Genomic DNA, 22,323 nt, shown 5'->3' with positions numbered 1-22,323 from the left:
TGCATAAGAGTACAATTTCATAATTTCTTTCCTAAGAAAAGAATGAAAGGATAGAGGGAAAAAAAAAGAACAAGGAGGAGGAGAAGATGAAAAGGAAATATTTATTGAGTATCTTCTATGTAATAGGCATTGTGCTCAAACTGGATATGAAGATTTTGAGCGCCAATGATTTTGTAAAATTCATATATACATAAAATAAAGGATATTAGTGTTTATCTGCTCTTAGAAGTTAAAAAAAAAAAAAAGACAGGGATGGCCCAAAACTCTGGGAACAAGCAAACTCTTCTAGTTCTAAATATTTAAAAAAGTATTTTTATCCTTATTCCCAAAAATCTGTTATATTTAGCTTTCCAGTACTACCAGTCTTTTAAAAATATTTCCCTTCATAGGAATTATACACTTCTGAAAATAATGTTAAAACTATTACCCATGATGCAGTTAAACAGAAAAGAGGAAATCTCATGCATTTGAAATCCCAAAATAAACCCTTTGGTTCACATCTGCCTACTTCTATCATTAAAAGTCAAGATAAAAATCTCATGGTGCTATTTCAGTAGGATATGCCTTTCCTAAGAAAAATTTTGTAATCCCTTGGCCACACTCCAGAACTGGGAAAAAATTGAGCCCCAATAACCCAAGATTTCTGTTACATGCAATGAATTAACTCATCTTCTAGGCATTTAGAATGGAACTAGGTATGTACCACCTATGGGAGAATTGAAAATAGTTACTCCAATAATTGTTCAGTGGTATTTAATCCTCTCAAAGAACAACAGTTAAGAAAGACTGTTAGTTCTTTTCCTAATAAAATGTCCTCAAAACCATGTTGGCGGTAAATCAAATAAGAGATGAATGTCGTAAAAGTGGATGCCAATTAATATAGAGAGTCCATATAAAATGAGAAACTAGAAATTTAACTATTAACTATAAAATTTAAGCTCTCTTTTCTGCCAAAGGACATTGAACTATGGAAGAAAAATACAAATGAAAAGATTGCTCAGAAAGCAATCTAAGTGTTTTAGAAAAAAATACAAGAATGTATGGTTATATTGTTGGTTATTTTTCCTTTCTTAAAATAATCCCCAGGGGCGCCTGGGTGGCTCAGTGGGTTAGGCCGCTGCCTTCGGCTCAGGTCATGATCTCGGGGTCCTGGGATCGAGTCCTGCATCGGGCTCTCTGCTCAGGAGGGAGCCTGCTTCCCTCTCTCTCTCTCTCTCTCTGCCTGCCTCTCCGTCTACTTGTGATCTCTCTCTGTCAAATAAATAAATAAAATCTTTAAAAAAAAAAATAATCCCCAGTAATAGAGAAACTAAATAATATATGAAAAGCAATAACAAACAAGGAACAACATAGCAATCAAATACCAGATTCAGTATATGGGTGACCAAAGAGAGAGGAAAAGACAAGGGGAAAAAAAAAAAAACTTCACAAATCCCTATATATCTAAGCGCTGACTCTCATCCACTGTCCATTTTATTGGAAACAATTGTCACCCTCCTAAGCACCAACTTCATAAAAGGGTAGCTTAACTGTATATTAAGTGTAATATTTTATTCATAATTTCCCTACCCAGAATCATCCCTCAGAAACCTCATCCCTGTAATCTGCTATATTTTACTCAGCATAAGAAGATCAAAGTCCAAGCCCCAACCATATCCATCCGTTATTGGATAAAAAGACATCAGCAAGTTATTGAAAAGAAACAAAATTGAGGAGAGAACATTCTAGTCAATAGTAGTTCTATGAACAAAGACATGACACTTATAAAAATGCATGAAAGGGGCACCTGGGTGGCTCAGTTGGTTAAACATCTGCCTTCTGCTCGGGTCATGGTCTCAGAGTCCTGGGATCAAGCCTCACATCTGGATCCTTACTCAGTAGGGGGCCTGCTTCTTCTCCTCCTTCTGCCTGCTTTTCCCCTGCTTCTGCTGTCTCTCTCTGTCAAATAAATAAATAAAATCTTTTAAAAAATGCATGAAAGAATTAGTTCTGGGAAATTAAATTTAGAGATAGTTTTGGAGGGTCAGGACAAACAGCCAGATACTTGTTGAATGGAAAAAGAGGTGATGTACTATCTCACCTTGAACCCAATTATGCATATATGGCAGGAAAACTGATGATTTTCCCCCAAAATCTGTTCTCACCTCCTGAAGCCAAGAATACTCCATCCAGCAAGGCCATAATTCAGAGTGATAGAATAGGTAAAGTTTCCCAGACAAACAAAGTTAAAGGAATTCATAATCACTAAACCAGTCTTCCAAGAAATATTCAAGGGGATTCTCCAAGTGGAAAGGAAAAACCATAAGCAGGATTGAGAAAAGTAGGAAGCACAAAAGCAGTAAAAATAAATGTACCTATAAAAATCCATCAAGGGAGGGGAAATCGATCAAGGGATTTACAAAATAAAAGAATGTAAAGTGTGACAACATATACTTAAAACGTGTCGGGGGAGGAGTAAAAATTTAGCACTTTTAGAATGAGTTCAAACTTAAGTGACCATCAACTTTATGTAGGCTGCTATATGCATGAGATGTTATATATAAACCTAATGGCAACCACGCACCAAAAACCAGTAATAGATATGAAAAGAGAGAGAGAGAGAGAAAGGAATCCAAGTACATCACTAAAAAAGCTAGTAAGCCATGAGAGAAGAGAGCAAGAGAAGGAAAGGAGCTACTAAACAACCCCAAAACAAGTAACAAAAATGGCAATAAGTACATTCCCATCAATAATTACTATGAATGTAAATGGACTAAAGGCTCCTATCAAAAGACGTAAGGTGATAGGATGAATAAAAAAGCAAGACCCATCTATTTGCTGCCTAAAAGAGACTCATTTCAGACCTAGACACATGCAGATTGAAAGCAAAGGGATGGAAAAGTATTTATCAGCAAATGGAAATGAAAAGAAACCCAGGGCAGCAATACTGACATCAGACAAAATAGACAAAACAAAGACCATAACAAGAGACAAAGAAGGACACTATAGAATCATAAAGGGAACAATCCAACAAGAAGATATAACAATTATTGATATTTATACACCCAACGTGGGAACACCCAAATACATGAAGCAGCTGATGTTAATATAAATATATATGTATATATTTGTCAACACTAATTTTGCATCACATTTTTTAATTTAGTTTTTGTCTAAACATTCTAACTACAGATCAACTTTGTTATTGAAAAATGACTACCATGTAAGTTGTCAAATCTAATCCTAATGGTCAAGGCAACCAACAAATTCAGATCTACTTTTTTCTAGAAAATACCTCACTTATTTTCTGATACAATGAATGATTTAATGTGATTCCTTGAAACACCTACCCACTTACTAATAGCCCAGTTCTAATATTGGAGTCATTTTGTTTCTGTATTGTCTAATTGTTCTCTTCATTCTGAGACATAACTTCATGTTTCTTTGCAAGTTTGTTAACTTTTTATTGAATTCTACTTACTGTGAGTATTATGTTTGGTGTTGGGTTTTATTTTGTTTGAGCGTTGGTTTAGTTTTTGTTTTTGTTTTCTGAGACACAGTAAAGTTACTTGGAAACAGTTTGATCATTTCAGGACATGTTTGTAAGCTTTGTGAGGCATTCCCAGTCTTCAGTCTGGGGATAATTTGGCCTCACTACCTTTGTATGAGGTAGTACTGTTCTGAGGACTCTCTTCAATATCCTGTGTGTTAGAAGGCTCTGTTTAGGAACCCCATACTTGTTCTATGGCCTGAAAACTCAATCCAGACAGTAAGGTCGAACAAGTCTATTGTTCATTTGTTTCTTCCTCTGAAGGAATCTCTATCACTGTCCTGTACTACCTTTTGTCCAGTGTATGAAAACCATTGTTCCTTACGTTTTCTTTTGGTTTAGGGGCTTTTTGTTTTGTTTTGGTTTTTGGTTTTGTTTTGGTCTTGGTGGTGATATCTGCTTCTTGTTAGTCTATCATGACCAAACATGGAAATATCACTTCCCCACTCTTGAGTATATCTTCATACCGACAATCTCAACATAGACTAAAACACTCTACTTTTCATTTCACGTGACATTCCTAGCAAAAGTTACATAGGACAGGAAAAGGCATGAGACATCACCATGGATTAATATTAATATAACTAGACTTTGTACTTCCCAATACTGCACATTTTCTCCTTTCCTGGCATACTGAAGGTTTTATTCTTGACAGGGATAGGCCATGTAATTATTATGGATGTTTAAATAGTGTTCTGTATCATTCAGAATTCAACCAGGAGAAAAAAAAAACTGTAATCTGAAGAGCTATAATAGGAGAAAAGAAATATTAAATATTTACAGGAAATTAGCTTTTAAGAAATGAAAGAGAATTTTAAAGAATATTTTAGGACTGTGAGAGAGTATGAAAGGAAGGAATAAAAATATAACAAGGCCCTTTTCTGAGAGCTGGGATTCAGACCTCTTTGAAGAAAGAATAGTTTCAGCCAACTGGATGGTGATAAATGTAGCAGAGTTGTCAAGGGTCAGAGCTGGCCCATGATCACAAGGTCAAGGCTCAGAGACAGAAAAATACATGCTGGGCCTGGCACACTTGAAGGTGAGCACCATTGTGTGTCTTGTATACTGCTGACTGCAAAACCCTGTAGCAGCAAGCTGAGAATAGGTGGAGGTACCTGAATCTAGAAGACAAACCCCTATCTCCCGTCGTCTTACTCTACAGCCCTCTACTGGCAAAAAAAGAAATGTGTAAAAGATTGAGATCTAGGATCACAAGCAGACTAATCAATATTGAATATGGAGTTAAGAAGCAATAAACTGATAGCTAACCCATGCCATTCTTTCTTTTTTTCCTTCTCGGTGTCTTAGTAGGTTAAGTGTGACTGTGAAGGGAGATAGGAAATAAGAACTGACATGAATAATGTAACTACAAACCATTCTCTGGCTGATCAATTTTAACAAATGTGGAAATCAAAGATATCAGAATTAATGTGTTTGGTTTTTGGTTTTTTTTAATAAAAAAGGGGAAGTTATATTATCATAGGATCTTGTGATGTAAAATAACAATGAGAATTAACAACTTTAGAAGCAATACATTTAGTAAGGTATATAATAACCAAAAGATTGTACAAAAAATAACTTTCTTTTAAACATCAGCAATAGCCATCTAAAGAAAGTACTGGTTAAAGAGTCACTCCCCAGTGGTGGTTATTTTTTTTATTATTACTTTTTAATTTATTATTTTTTACTATTAATTTTTTGATTTACTTCTTTTTTAAAAAAATCTACGGAGTTTTTAAATTTTATTTTTAAAATTTGAATTCAGTTAACATATAGTATTAGTTTCAGAGGTAGAGGTCAGTGATTCATAGTTTTATATAATACCCAGCGCTCAATTACATCATGTGTACCTCCTTAATGTCTATCACCCGGGTATCCATGCCTCTACCCACCTCCTCTCCAGCGCCCCTCAGTTTGTTTCCTGTAGTTAAGAGTCTCATGGTTTGTCTCCCTCTCTGGTTTGAAGGTTACTCTAAAAAGTTGAAAATAGAGCTACCCTATGACGCAGCAATTGCACTACCGGGTATTTACAACAAAGATACAAATGTAGCAATCCAAAGGGGCACCTGTGCCCCAATGTTTATAGCAGCCATGTCCACCATGGCCAAACTATAGAAAGAGCCCAGATGTCCATCAGACAGATGAATGGTTAAAGAAGATATATACTACTCAGCCATCAAGAAAAAAAGAAATCTTGCCATTTGCAATGAACAACATGGATGTATATAACTAAAGGGTATTATGCTAAGTGAAATAAGTCAACCACAGAAATACAGTGATTATAGGATTTCACTGTTATGTGGAATTTAAGAAACAGAACAGAGGGGAAGAGAGGAAAATAATAAAACAAAATTAATGTATTTTAAACAAAATATGTCTGGGTGCCCCCAGTGAAAATGTTTGTGTATCTTTAGGATAAAACCCCTCCCATTATGATTTGGCTTGTGCCTACTTCTCTACACTGACATTCCTTTCTGCTCCAGCAATGTCAAACTACTTCCAGGGTTATCTACAAATTCTGTTGCTTCTCACCACTGTAAATTTAACTACAATGTCTTCCCTTTATAGAATTCCCTTTCTTCTCCGTATTATTTCAAGCATTACCTTAACTAGAAGGCTCCTCCCTGACATATCTAACTAGACTGAATTAAATGTCCCTCATCTGTACTTCCATAAGATTGTTCATTTGTCTCTATCAGCTCTTATCAACCTGACATTTTCATTTCACCATTTTATTTTTGATCACATGGACTGTGATTATTAATCCACTTATGTCCAGATCTAGGATAAACACGGTTTTATGCCATAAGAAAATAAATAATGAATAAATGAGACAACTATAATTATCCAGGAAAGATCTTATAGGCTCTTGAGGAAGAGCATTGTAAAAGAGATGAACTAAACAGAGATATAAAATATATATTCTATAAAATTTGGTGATAAATTGGGGAGATATGAAAGAGAAAGAAGGGAGAAATGCTTACATGCTCCCTAATGTTTCAGTTTAGGTAAACGAATAGGAATAATATTGTTAGAGCTAACAAATGCAGAAGAAAGGACAGATTTGAGCCCAGAAAATAGCAGAGTATATTGGCTATACAGGGCTGTGTAAAACAAACAAACAAACAAACAAACAAACAGATTGGCTTAAAATAAGAGTCAGCCAACTTTTTCTGTAAAAGGACCAGAGAGAAGCTATTTTTAACTGTGGGTCCTAAGTCTCTGTCACATTATTCAACTCCTGTTGTGATACAAAAAGCAATGAAGGGAAATGAAAAAACAAGCAGTGGGCTGGATTTAGTCCATGGGTTATATATACTTGGCCACCCATGTAGCTGTAGCCATCCTAATAGCTCAACAGGGTGGAGAGCACAAAAGGGCCCTATTCACAGGACTGGAAGTTGGTTCCACCTTTTATTTTCACCACCTGGTATACCCCCATGTGTCCTTTCATCTACCAACAGGCTAAACGGGAGTTTTTACAAAGTAATATTCCCAAGAGAGGGAAATTGCTAGCTGCAAATGCCATAGTTGTACACCATAATTTCTACCACATTTTATTGGTCAACATATGTCATCCCAGATTCAAGATTCAGTCTCTGGATGAAAGAAGATGAAAAATATGATGGCCATTAACTTCAATCTACCATAGGGAGGCATAGGATTTGGAGTTTAGTAGAAAGTTGAAATTAAGAACATATTTTGTAGCTATCAACATATATGTGATAACTGAAATTATGAAAGTGATGATCTTGAGAGAACTAAATATACATACACACATATTATTACTGCAACATTTATTATATAGTATTTTTATATATAACTCTAAATATTACCACATATCTCAGAGTGAAAGAACCATTCTTTAAATATCAACATGGATAGCATATGAAAACATAATATATTGAATGAAAAAAGAAAGTTTCAACATTTTATGCAAAATTTAATGCAAGCCTATATATTGCTTTTGGATGATTAACAATAATGATGGCTAAAAAAATATTGTTCTCATATCCCAGGCCCCCTTCTAAGCACATTTTATATACTAAGTATGTAATTACAAGAAACTTTTGAGATTGGTATACTAGTACAATAATACTTTTTAATATATTGTAAACTTGAACCTGTGAGAGGTAAAATAAAATGGGAGTCACTTATGTTAAGAGATTTTAAAATGGAACTGGGAGGCCATTAATAGGAGCCTCATGCATACCCTTACTGAGTGGAACAATAAACCTCTGAACTGGGCCAAACCTCGGATGTTCCAAGGATTCTACCAACACCTACAGCTTGCTACAGTAATGGACTTTTGCTTAGTGATGGACATAGGAACCAGTTATTTTTAGCCAAGATGAGTTTTCTGCAAGCAATACCCATCAAAATTTGTAAACAAAAAATACAAGCATTCTCTTTTTGTCTTTAAGGACCCCTGATTTCTGTTTCCTAGTAATACCACAGTTTACGTTGCTACCCAAATCTGTGCTCCCCGAATTGCAATTCTAAGACCCCAAATAAATGGTTTTGTTTTACTTCAGTTCTGCCTCTGTTCTCAGTCAACAATCCAGAGAGGTCAAGTAACTCTCCCTAGGCCACACAGTTAAGTGACAAAGCTAGGATATAAACTCAGTTTAAAAACATGGTCTGGATATAGATCAACTTCTGGATAGTTGTTGTCTTAAGGTAGGGAGTAATGACAATAGAACAGGCCCCAAAGAGAGGGAATTATAATTTTATCAATATACAGATAATTAGCTTTTCCAGTGAAAAGGCCCAGAAACAATTCGCAAATAACCTGCTTATCTCAAAGTTGAGAGATGAATATCTCTAGTATCCCAATTGTGATCTGAAAATACATTTCTCATGAAAATAAGCAAGGCTTAGTAAAATGGGTGATTCCCCAAAAATGTGTAAGATGAACGGAAATAACCTGATATACCAGACAATAAGGATATCATCAAAGTCTATTATGTCAAAAACAAACAAACAAACAAATAAAAAGCCCAAACTCTCCTGGCCCAAGATAAGAAAAATTGATTTTCACTAAAGATAATAACTGCAATAAATTGAATCACATTGAGTGTACTTAATCCTTAAGTTCATGATAGATAAAACGTGTACATTTTCGCAGAATGCTTAAGAACCAGCTTATATTCTTGAAAACTGGTAAATAAAGGGAAACAAATCAAGCTTTTTTCCTGCCTTTCCTATATCAACTGCATTTTATGGTCACTAAAGAGCTGATAAGGGGAAGTTACTTTTTAGAGAACAAATCAAATAACAAACACAAAATGCAATAGAATATTATTTTGCAACCCCAGGGAAACAGTGAAACAAAGCAGTTATCAACAGTGGCTAAAATCACAAAAATAGTGCTATCCAGATACTATATACCTCCTTAACAAAGCTTATGTACTATCTGAAAGCAATCTTGTCAAAGTGTAAAACTGAATCAGATCAAGCCTCTACCTCTAATTACCAATTTGCAGAATACAGAGAAATACATTCAATGATACTATAAGAACAGAACTGGTAAAATTCAATAAAATGCAGCTAGATTTAACACAGGACTCTCTATAGCAAACTGATTAAGAAAAAAGAGACTTCTGGTGTGTTTTCCAGTCTGGCATATAAGAAGCTAGAAGTCACCCCACTGTCCTAACAAAAAGTAGAAAAGTAAACAAAGTGAAAAATCAACAACTCTTCTTAGCTTCCTAAGAGAAGTGAGGTCATAGGGCAAACCAATGTCCCCCAAATTTGGAGAGACCAACGGACAAATATAGAGAATCACAACTTACCAGAGCAAATACCCGTGAGCAGGAGTCTCTGCAGGAACCAGCACCAAGGCAGGGATATCTGAATTCAACTGAGGAACCGTTGGAGGCTCAACACAGACACATCTGAGAAATAGAAACAAAAGGAACACCCAGTCATGGAGGGGCTGCGCGCTTTTGTGAATTTTACCTCCAATAGTTCAACTAGGTTCTCACAGTGGCTATGGGAGAAAACTCATCTTCTGTCTCTGGCTGGGGAAGAGGAAAAGCAGCCACTTTGAAATATGCCAGAGCACCCTTCTTCTTAATAGGGTGTCTGCCCACAGGAGGAACTATTTAACCGGAGCCTTACCTGCTGGCGTGTTTATCAGACCTGGGGGAAGAGAAACAGCCCCAGCTGCCTCGAACTACTCTATCCCACTTAAGAAGAAGGGATTGTGGGCGCCTGGGTGGCTCAGTGGGTTAAGGCCTCTGCCTTCGCGCGGGTCATGGTCCCGGGGTCCTGGGATCGAGCCCCACATCGGGCTCTCTGCAGGGAGCCTGCTTCCCCCTCTCTCTTTGCCTGCCTCTCTGCCTACTTCTGATCTCTGTCAAATAAATAAATAAAATCTTAAAAAAAAAAGAAAAAAAAGAGGGATTGGAGAATGAGAAACCGGTGTGAGGTTCACAGCCCAAGTACAAATCCACTAAAAGGCTGAGACCTACTCATGGGACTATAGAAAGCTTTCCCTCACCCCACACCTCACCACATCACCAAAGGCTTATTTACAGCAGTTCCTTTTACCCCGTATATCCTTTTCCACTACCAAAAAAAAATTATAAAACATTGTAAAAAGCAAAGGCAATTTAAAGAAACAGAGCAAGCATCAGAACGATTCAGATGGCAGATATGTTTGAATTTACAGATTGGAGTTTAATTTCATGATTAAGATGCAAGGGACTCATGTTTATAGAAACAGAGCAGGTTGGGGGATATCAGGAGTTGGGGGCGGTGGGGAAAGGAAGAAATGTGGGTCAAAGAATACCAATTTACAGCTATAAGATGAATAACTTCTGGGGATCTAACGTACAGCATGATGACTGTAGTTAACAACAATACTGTATTGTATTCTTGAAAGCTGCCAAAAGAGTAAACTGTTTTAAATATCGTTGACACAAAATGTTACAGTAGTTTCAGGTGTTTAAAAGAGTAGACTTCCATGTTGACCAAACCGCCACAGTAGTAAAAAATGGTAATTATGTGAGGTGATGGATGGGTTAACTAACCTTATTGTGGTAATCATTTCACTACATATGTATATCAATTATCTCATTGTACACACTAATCTTATATAATGTTATACATCAAATATATCTCAATGAGACTGGAAAAGGATGGTAATGGCTCCAAGGACAAAATAGACATCCTGTAAGAACAGATAAACTACATAAGCAGAGAGATGGAAATTCAAAGAACCAAAAAGAAATAGTAGAGCTCAAAAACACTGTAACAGAAATGAAGAATGCCTTTCACGGGCTCATTAGTAAATAGGACACAGCTGAGGAAAGAATCTCTGTGCTTAAGGATATCTCAATAAAGTCCTCCAAAACTGAAAAGCAAAGAAAAAAAAGATTAAAAACCAGAATGAAATACCCAGGAATTGTGGAAAAACTAAAAAAGGTATGACACATGTGTAATGGGAATTCTAAATGGAGAAGAAAGAGAGAAATGAACAAAAGAAACTTAAACAATATTGAGAAAATAACAACTATGTCCCCAAACTAATGTCAGACATAAAACCACAAATCTAGTAAGCTTAGAGAACACCAAGTAGTATAAATGGCAAAACAAAACAAAACAAAAAACCTTAGCTGGGGAGAATCATTTTCAAACTACAGAAAAATCAAAGATAAAGGAAAAGTCCTGAAAGAAGCCAGAGGAAAAAATACCTAACTATAGACCAGCAATGGTAAGATTTACACCTGACTTCTTAGAAACCATGCAAGGAAGAAGAGAGTGAGTGAAAGATTTAAAGTGTGATTGCACTACTAGGTATTTACCCCAAAGATACAGATGTAGTGAAAAGATGGGGCACATACACCCCAATGTTCATAGGAGCCATGTCCACAATAGCCAAACTGTGGAAGGAGCCAAGATGCCCTTCAACAGATGAATGGATAAAGAAGATGTGATCCATATATACAATGGAATATTACTCAGCCATCAGAAATGATCAACACCCACCATTTACATCGACATGGATGGAACTGGAGGAGATTATGCTAGGTGAAATAAGTCAAGCAGAGAAAGACAATTATTGTATGGTTTCACTTATATGTGGACATAAGGAATGGCACTGAGGACCATAGGGGAAGGGAGGGAAAATTGAGTAGGAAAAAATAAGAGAGGGAGACAAACCATGAGAGACCCTGGACTCCAGGAAACAAACTGAGGGTTACAGAAGGGAGCGGGGAGGGGGGATGAGGTAACCAGGTGATGGGTATTAAGGAGGGCACATGTAGTGATGAACACTGGGTGTTATATGCAACTAATGAATCACTGAACACTACAACAAAAACTTATGATGTACTATAAGCTGGTCAACTAAGCATAAAAAAAATGTAAAAAAATAACATGTCAACTACATGTATATGCTTATTCTTATGTTAGTGAAATGAATGACAGCAATAATACAAGGGACAAGAGGAAGGAATTAGGATTGTTTTATTATAAGGTATTCTCACTATTTATGAACATATCAATTATACTTCTTTCCAAACTTTTTTTAGTGTTTGCCCTGGAGTTTGCAATACACAACGAATCTAAGTCTGTTTTCAAATAATACTATACCACCTCACAGGTGATTCAGCAGTCACATTCCTTGATATTTACCCCAAAGACTGAAAAGTTATGTCCATATAAAAACCTATGCAGAGTGAGTTCTGGCAGCTTTGTGTGTAATGGCCAAAACTTAGAAGCAACCAAGAAGTCCCACATTAGCTGAATGAATAAATAAACTGTGATACATCCAAACAATAATATTATTCAGTATAAAGAGAAATGATCTATCAAGCCAGAAAAAGACATGGAGGAAACTTAAATGAATATTACAAAGTGAAAAAAGCCAATATGAAAAGGCTCTGTATTGGATGATTCTAACTGGATGACATTCTAGAAAAAGCAAAACCATAGAGATGGTAAAAACAAAAAACGAGTGACTGCCAGGAGTTATAAGGGAGGGAGGCATGAATAGGCAGAACACAAAAGAATTTTAGGGAAGTGAACATATTCTGTATGGTACTATTATGGTAAATATATATCATTTTATATTTGCCCAAACCTATTGAATGTACAACACCAAGTGTAGGCCCTAATATAAACTATGGATTGGGTGATTATGATGGGTCAAGTTATGTTTACAAGTCATAACAAATGTACTACTCTGGTGGGGCATGTTGATAATAGGAGATAATGTGGGATAATGCATGTGTGGGAGCAGAGAGTATATGAGAATTTCTGCTCAGTATTACTGTGTATATCAAGTGACTTTAAAAATAAAGCCCATTTAAAAAATTAAAATTAAAAAATATGAAGGAGAACCTACAGATTAAATATATGGTTGTTCCTTATTTGGATCCTGAGTAAGAAAACAAATATGTAAAAACTTTTTTTTTTTTAAGATTTTATTTATTTGACATATAGAAATCACAAGTAGGCAGAGAGGCAGGCAGAGAGAGAGAGGGGAAACAGGCTCCCCTGTTATCATTAATATGATAATGAAGCTGTGGTTACTTTTTTAAATAATCTTTTTCTTTAAGATATACATACCAAAATATTCAACAGGTGAAATTTTATGGTGTCTGAGATTAAATACAATTGTTCATAGGTTGATCCTCATTTATCCTGAGTGATAAGAATGTGAAGTGTATTATACTAGTCTCCCTACTCTTCTATATGATAGAAATTTTCCTTGTTAAAAAGTAAACATTTCAACAATATCATACATAGATAAAAACATATTTGTGCTATGAATTATAATAATGAAATGAGCACACTTGACTCCACCACCCAACATAACTTATAATAAAAAATACTGTTTTATCTAGTTGGTGTTCCTCCCTGATCTCTTCCCTTTTATCCATCATCCTGACTTTTTATTATCCCCTAAAATTTTCATCATCATCATTATCATTATCATCATTGTTATGATTTTATTATGTTTCAGAGGTATCTCTAAATTTTTGGTTTTGCTTGGGTTTTTATTTGAGTTTTATAAAAATACTGTCATAGTTTAAGTTGTCTACTGAGATTTACTTTTTTTACTCAATGTTATGATTCTAAACTTCGTTCACATAGTTCTTTTCACTTCATTCATAAAATATACCTTTATAAGTACACTTACTACACAATAGTAATTAGCATTTTAAATATGTAGCCCCACAAATAAACCAAAAAGTTGTGAAAAACAGAGACCATGACTTTCCATCAATTTCCCATCTTCTGCAAAAGGTAAACTACATGGCAAGTATTTTAAAAGTGCACATTTGTGAATAAGTGTTACTAAATAAGTGTTTGCATGAAAAATAAAGCTATGAATGTGCTTCAACAACAACAGAAAATAAGTGTAAAGAAGTGTATGACATCCTTATACAAATAATATTATTTCTAATTTTTTTAAGGTTTTATTCATTTATTTGAGAGAGTGAGACAGAGCAAGAGAGAACATAAATGATGGTGGGAGGGAGGAGAGGGAGAGGGAGAAACAGACTCCCTGCTGAGTGGGGAGCCCATGATATGGGGGCTCAATCCCAGGACCCTGAGATCATGACCTGAACCAGAGGCACACATTTAACAGATTGAGCCACCCAGGTACCCCTAAATTTTTAAGACTTATGAGAATGGCTTTATGAGAATGGCTGTGAAAAGGCAGAGCTTAGGGACACTTATACTAGATGAAATTGAGCATAGGTCCTTCAATTCTTGGACTCAAGGCCTCCATTTATAAGTTATAACATAAAGAATTAAAATATATATTTACTCAAAGAATAATCTCCCCATTTTTAAAGATTCAATTAGATAAAATTTAAGTGTTGATTTTGGTATTCAGTACAAAAAAAAAAAAAAATCAAAGAACCCGAGTATCAGTACAACAAATGAATATATAACTATTTAGTTCATTGAGAACTGACATATGGCTGGCACAAAAATTGATCGGTGCCATGAAATCAAAGGTGACACAGGAAAGATTAGTCTTCAAAAAAAAATGTGAAATGTAATATGGTATGCCAATTATACTTCAATAAATGGGAAAAAAAAAGGACTGCAACTCAAGCTCAAACATTTCTCTTTTTCATTTAGGAAGGATTTTACACTTGGGATAGAGAACAGTGATTTATTAGGTTAAGTTTTCTCTCAGTAGCACTCTGGTTACTCTCAGTATTCAAACACAACAGCTTCATTGTACAAACCCAAGTATCATACTTTATTTTTATTACTTCTAGGAGACTGTGATAATATTGAATTTCGAAAGAGAAGACTAATATTCTTGTTGACATTATTGTTGACCAAAGCACTTCTTTGCAAGGAGCATGAGTCTTTGCCAACAATGGCTATTGCTTCTTTAGATAAAACCTTATAAAAAGTTCAGAAGGGAAATGATGGGCTACAATTTTAATCCAGCAGCTGGAACCATTCATTGTTCAGTATTACTAAAAGCTGTAGTCTCAATAACATTTGATCAACCTGAGTATAAAGATAGGCAAATTTATCTACTAAGTATTTCTAGTCTTCTTTATAGATGCTGTTATTCACTGTTGTCATAGCATTTTTAGTTCTCCTTCTGCTTCTTTTAGAAAGAGAAACTTTCTACTTTCAATGAATTGAGAAAAGAAAAAAGACAATATTACTCTCTAGGCTTATGATTTTTATTTCTTCCTTTCAGTTATAAATCCACTTTTTAGTCAGATGCAATCATGGATGTAAAGACATGCATGATTCCCAGAAATTATCAGGTATTGACCCTATGACAAATTATATTCTGTCTTTGGTCATTATTTCCATTTGTCTAGCATTTTTTATAAACTTGCAGTTGGAGTATCAATAATGTCAAAGTTTAATAAAAATTGTTTTACAGGTTAGGCTTTGTTCCTATTCCCTACCATCTAACATGAAAATAAAAAAAAATCATAAGGACATGTTAAGTGAAGCTAGAATAAGACTGGATGGCCAGTGGAGTAACAAACTGTAGTACTGTGGTTTAATGTGAAGTTTCTCAATAGGTCAGAATTATACTGATATTTACACTTAGACCTTTTGGAGGACTTTGTGGAGCCAATGATAGAGCTCCTAGGCCATGAAATAGCCTCATCAGTATACTTCAGTATGTCACAGTGATATGATCATATTCTCTGTCCACCATAATATTAAAATGATTGTAAAGCACTGGCCTAATGTTTTAAAAAATTAATCAAAGGAATTCTTACTCAATAATTACATTGTCAAGTTTTTTATATGCTCCCACTGTTATTAATCAAATAGTATAATTATCATTTTTTGAAATAAATATAGTGCTTATTATTTGAAATAAGTATGTTTTCAAAAAAATTTTGTAACTCAACTATTATTGATATTAAAATATAAAAATCTTTCACATAAGCTCAAGAGACAGAGGTTATGTTTTATTATTCTTACTTACTTTTAGGTGGTTATGGATCTCTAATTTATCTAATTAATTTCTTAGAAATAAAATCTGGATCTTCAAAAGGAATAAAGAGTACCAGAAATGGTGAATACATGGGCAAATATAAAACATTTTTCTTGTTACATAAATTCTCTTTAAAAATAATCAGTTGTTTAAAACAATAATAATAACAATGTAGCATGGGTGACAACACTAACACAAAGTCCCAGAAGACAGAAATGGAAATATGCCATAATATTTTTATGGTATTTGAAGGTAGACTATAGTTAAAGCATTTTACTCTAATCCATAGAGCAACTCATTAAGTAACACAACAAAGAGTTATTGATAACAAGGCAACAAAGGAGATAAAATAAAATCAATACTAAATTAATCCAGAAGAAGGCAGAAAAATGGGAAAAGAGAGGACAATAACATGAAACAATTAGAAACAAATAGCTAGATTATAGATTTAAACTCAATCATCTCGATAATCACATTGCATATAGTCAAATCATCCCTATGTAAAGGGATTCATGGTCAGACTGGATATTTTAAAAAGAAAGACCCATGTCATGAGTTGCATTATGTCTTCTCAAAAAACACATACTGAAGTTCTAACTCCCAATATCTCAGAATGTGACTTTATTTGCAAAAAAAAAAAATGATATTTATAGTGATAATTAAATTAAAATGAGGTCATTTCATGGGTGTCCTTTTTCATAGGGGATATTTGGAGGGACAACAAAGGGCAGACATTCACAGAGGGAAGACAATGTGAAGACAGAAAAAAATGCCACTTGAAGACAGAAGATTGAAGTGATAATTCATCTGCAAACCCAAGGAATGCTTGAGGCTGCTGGAAGCTGGGGGAGAGGGAACAGTATTCTTCTCTAGCATCATAAAAGGGACATGGTCCTGCTGAGACCTTGATTTAGCAATTCTGGCCTTCAGAACTGTGAGACAATAAGTTTCTATAAATTTAGCACTTCTTCTTTATGATAAATTAAACAAGTCAAGATGAATTTAACAAGGATGTAGAAGACTTGAAAATAATACTATCAAGAAACATGACACAATTGACCTGTGTAAAACACTATAGCCAGTAAAAGCATATGTACTGTTTTTTTTTATTTTTATTTAATTTTTTTCAGTGTTCCAAAATTCATTGTTTATACCCCACACCCAGTGCTCCATGCAATATATACCCTCCTTAATATGCACCATCAGACTCACCTAACCCCCCACCCCGCTCCCCTCCAATAACCTTAGTTTGTTTCTCAGAATCCACACTCTCATGGTTCATCTTCCCCTCCCATTTCCCCCAATTCACTTTTCCTCTCCTCCCAATGTCCTCCATGTTATTCCTTATGCTTCACAAGTAAGTGAAACCCTATGATAATTGACTCTCTCTGCTTGACTTATTTCACTCAGCATAATTTCTTCTAGTCCCATCCAAGTTTTTTATTTTTTTTTGTTATTTCTTTTCAGTGTTCCAGAATTCATTGTTTATGCATCACACCCAGAACTCTATACAATACGTGCCCTCCATAATACCCACCACCAGGCTCACCCAACCCCCCACCCTTCTCCCCTCCAAAACTCTCAGTTTGTTTCTAAGAGTCCAGAGTCTCTCATGGTTCCATGTTGATACAAACGTTGGGTATTCATCCTTTCTGATAGAGGCATAATACTCCATTGTATATATGGACCATATCTTCGTTATCCATTCATCTGTTCAAGGGCATCTTGGCTCTTTCCACAGTTTGATGACTGTGGTCATTGCTGCTATGAACATTGGGGTACAGATAGCCCTTCTTTTCACTACATCTGTATCTTTGGGGTAAATACCTAGTAGTGCAATTGAAGGGTCATAGGGTGCTCTATTTTTAATTTTTTGAGGAATCTCCACACTGTTTTCCAAAGTGGCTGCACCAACTTGCATTCCCACCAACAGTGTAAGAGGGTTCCCCTTTCTCCACATCCCCTTTAAAACTTGTTGTTTACTATCTTGTTGATTTTGGCCATTCCGACTCATGTAAGGTGGTACTTCAATGTGGTTTTGATGTGAATTTCCCTGATGGCTAATGAGGATGAATACATACTGTTTTTAGGTATACATGGAAGAAGGACCCTATTCTGAGCCATAAAATGTCTCAACAAATTTAAAATTACTCATATCATAAAAAGTATGTTTTTGATTACAGTAAAATTGAATTTGAAATCGATTATAGAAAGATAAAAGACTCCATCAAAAACCACTAAAACTGGGGCGCCTGGGTGGCTCAGTGGGTTAAGCCGCTGCCTTCGGCTCAGGTCATGATCCCAGGTCCTGGGTTCGAGCCCTGCGTCGGGCTTTCTGCTCAGCAGGGAGCCTGCTTCCTCCTCTCTCTCTGCCTGCCTCTCTGCTTACTTGTGATTTCTCTCTGTCAAATAAATAAATAAAATCTTAAAAAAAAAGCCACTAAAACTGATAAACTAATTCAGTAAAGTTGCAGGATACAAAATCAATGTATAGAAATCTGTTGCATTTTTATACACCAAAGAGAAGCAATATGAGGAGAAATTAAGGAATCAATCCCATTTATAGTTATATCATAAACAATATGATACCTACAAATAAACCTAACTAAAGAGATGAAAAACCTGTATTCTGAAAACTATAAAACACTGATGAAAGAAATTGAAGGAGTGCCTGGGTGGATCAGTTGATTGAGTCTGACTCTTGATTTCAGCTCAGGTCATCATCCCAGGGTTGTAGGATTGAGCCTTGCTTTGGGTTCTACACTGTGCATGGAGCCTGCTTGGGATTCTCTCTCTCCCTCTTCCTCTGCCCCTACCTTACCCCAACCAAAAGAAAAGAAAGAAAGAAAAAAGAAAGAGAAAGAAGGAAGGAAGGAAGGAGGGGGATGGAACGGAGGAAGGAAGGAAATATGAGAGGAAGAGAGAGAAAGAAAGAAAGAAAAAGAGAGGAAGGAAGGAAGGGAGGCAGGGAGGCAGGGAGGAAGAGAGGAAGGAAGGAAGGAAGGAAGGAAAGAAGGAAGGAGTTAAAGATGACACAAAGAAATGGAAAGACATTCTATACTCATGGATTGGAAGAACGAATATTGTTAAAATGTCTATACAACCCGAAACAATCTATCATTTAATGCAATCCCTATCAAAATACTAAGAACACTATTCACAGAGCTAGAATGAACAATCCTAAAATTTGTATGGAACCACAAAAGACCCCGAATAGCCAAAGCAATCTTGAAAAAGAAAAGCAAAGCTGGAAGCATCACAATTCTGGACTTCAAGTTATTACAAAGCTGTAGTAATCAAAATAGAATGGTACTGGCACAAAAAGATACATAGATAATGGAACAGAATAGAAAACCCAGAAATGAATCCACAACTATATGGTCAACTAATCTTCGACAAAGCAGGAAAGAATGTCCAAGAGAAAAAATACAGTCTCTTCAAAAAGTGGTGTTGGGATATCAATACACCTGAAACTGGCATTAAACTCTATGTTAACTAACTGGAATTTAAATAAAAACTTTTTTAAAATCCCCAAATATTTGGAAACTAAACAACAATCTAACAAACTAGTTTGAAAAAATCCAATAAACTTGTTTGAACTGAGTGAAGATGAAAATACAATATGTTAAATTTTTTGAGCATGTAGTTAAAGCAGTACTTAGAGGGAAAATTTTAGTAATAAATGCCTGGTTTGGAAATGAAAAGATCTTAAATTAAAGGTTTCAACTTCTACTTTATGAAGCACTTATGAAGAATGAATATATTTCAATGTATTGAAATTATTTAATCAAAATTACAAAGTTATCTCCATTTTTACAGAATAAAAAAACAAACCTTATATGAGAAGAAGAAAGAAAAATAAAAATCAATGTGTGTATCAATGACTCAATGAAATAAACAGAGAAGCAATAAATGAAACCAAAAACTGCTTCTTTGAAAAGATCAATAAAGTCAGTCAACCTATATAACCAGAGTTAAGGGGAAGGGGGTCTTGGAGAATGGACAGATTACCAATAATGAGAATGAGGGAGATGACATCACTAGAAATTTTATGATGTGAAAAGGATAAGAATATGAACAATTTCTTTGTTAGTAAATCTGATAAGTTAGACAAAATGGACAAATTCCTTGAAAAACACAGTCTATCAAACTCACTGGAGAATAGATAATCTGAACAATATCTACTAAAGGAATTGAACTTGTAGTTTATATAATTCTCATATAGAACATTCTAGGCCCAGATAATTTCGGAAGTGAATTCTACCAATCATTTAGGAAAAGATAATTGTGATTCTATACAAACTCATCCAGAGAACTGAAAGTAAGGAAATCTGATATTACAACCAAAAACATTAGTAGAAAAGAAAACAACAAATCATTATCTTCATGTTCTTTTCCTTTTTTTTTTTTTAAGATTTTATTTATTTATTTGACAGAGAGCACAAGCGGGGGAAGTAGTAGAGGGAGAGGGAGAAACAGGTTCCTTGATCAGCCGGGAACCCAATGTGGGGCTCCATCCCAGGACCCCGGGATCATGACCTGAGCTGAAGGCAACCACTTAACTGACTGAGCAACCCAGACACCCTATCCTCATGTTCTTAATAAAATCTTATCAACACAAATTGGACAATAAATAAAAAGAAAATATGCCATGACCAAATGGGATTTTTAATCCTATAAATAGATGGTTGGTTTAACATTAGGTATTTGGGGAATTTTTTAAAGTTTTTATTTAAATTACAGTTAGTTAACATAGAGTATAATACCAGTTTCAGGTGTATATATTTCTCAACATCACTTGTTGAAGAGTTTTTTCCCTTGGATATTCTTTCTTGCTTTGTTGAAGATTAATTGACCATACAGTTGTAGGTTCATTTCTGGGTTTTCTATTCTGTTCCATATTTAACTAATCCTATATTTGATCTTATAAATGCATGGTTGGTTTTAACTTAGAAATTAATATACCATATCAACAAAAAATAAAAAATTAAAGCCATATTATCATCTCAGATGCAGACAAAACATTTAACAAAAATCTCATGCCGACTCTTTACAAAAGCCGTCAGCAAACTAGAAACATAAGGGAACTTCTTCAACATGATAAAAAGCATTACATTAGTCATCTATTGCTACTATAATAAATGCCACAAAGTTGATAGCTTAAAGCAACATAAATTTTAATTTATTGAACATATTATCTTATAGTTCTAGAGATCAGAAGTTTAAATTGGTTGGCAGAGCTGTGTTACTTCTGGAGATCCATTGGTATCTCCAGATGGATCTGGAGAATCCATTTTTCTTTCCTTTTCCAGCTTCCAGAGGCTCTCCACATTCTTTGGTTCATGAACAATGAACAAATACATTGTGGTATATCCATACAAGTAAATACTACATAATAATAAAAAATAAATGAACTACTGGTCACATTAAAGACATGGGTAAGTCCTAAAATCATAATAATTCTGCTGAATGACAACAACTAAACCAAAATGAATACAAGTACTATGATTTAATTTAAAAATTCTAGAAATTACAAACTAACCTTGAATGATAGAAATCAAATTAGTGATTGCCTGACAATGATGGGGGGGTGAGGAGATAAAACAAATACTAAGTGTCTAGAGGGAGATCTTACAAAGGGGCATGAGAACACTTTTGGGGAAAATAGATATGCTTATCATTTTGATTATGGTTATGGTTTAGTGGGGCTATAAACATGAGAAAGCCTCAAATTGTACATTTAACACATGTGTAGTAACTGGGTGTTAATTTTACCTCAATAAAACCTTTAACCAGATTAACCAAATCCTTCAACAGTTTTTGGCCTTTCATGCTCCAAAAGCTAAAATTCATATCACAACAAACAGTAAATGTGCTAGTTTAGCTTGACCTGAGAATTTGAATACTCATCTAAGATTCTTTATTGCTTCAAGTATCCCACCAGATGTTAACCATGGGTGATATTTAAACACCCATGGCACTTCTGAAGCATGAATCTGAAACAAGTCGGAAACAAATTCAATTTAGTGACACTCAAGGAAGAACTCATATCTATGTGAATATTTGAGAATTTTTAAGTATTAAAATCAATTAGATGTCTGAACACATTTATGTTGTGCTTTAAAATTCAATAAACAAAAACGAATAGCTCTGTTTCTGGGAAGAGGAGGGAAGAGGAGTTAATGAGGATAAGATGGGAGAAGTAACGGTGAAGTTTAGTGATCTAATGATGACAGAAAAGTAATATTTCAGATATTAGTCCACCATAAAGATTCTTAATGGTCATCCAAGAAAACCCCAGAGGTCCAAGAATGGGCTCAAAGACATATGAGAATGTTCC

The sequence above is a fragment of the Lutra lutra genome, chromosome 8 (assembly GCF_902655055.1).
Source record: "Lutra lutra chromosome 8, mLutLut1.2, whole genome shotgun sequence".
Lineage (NCBI taxonomy): Eukaryota > Metazoa > Chordata > Mammalia > Carnivora > Mustelidae > Lutra > Lutra lutra.
This window is presented reverse-complemented; position numbering follows the sequence as displayed.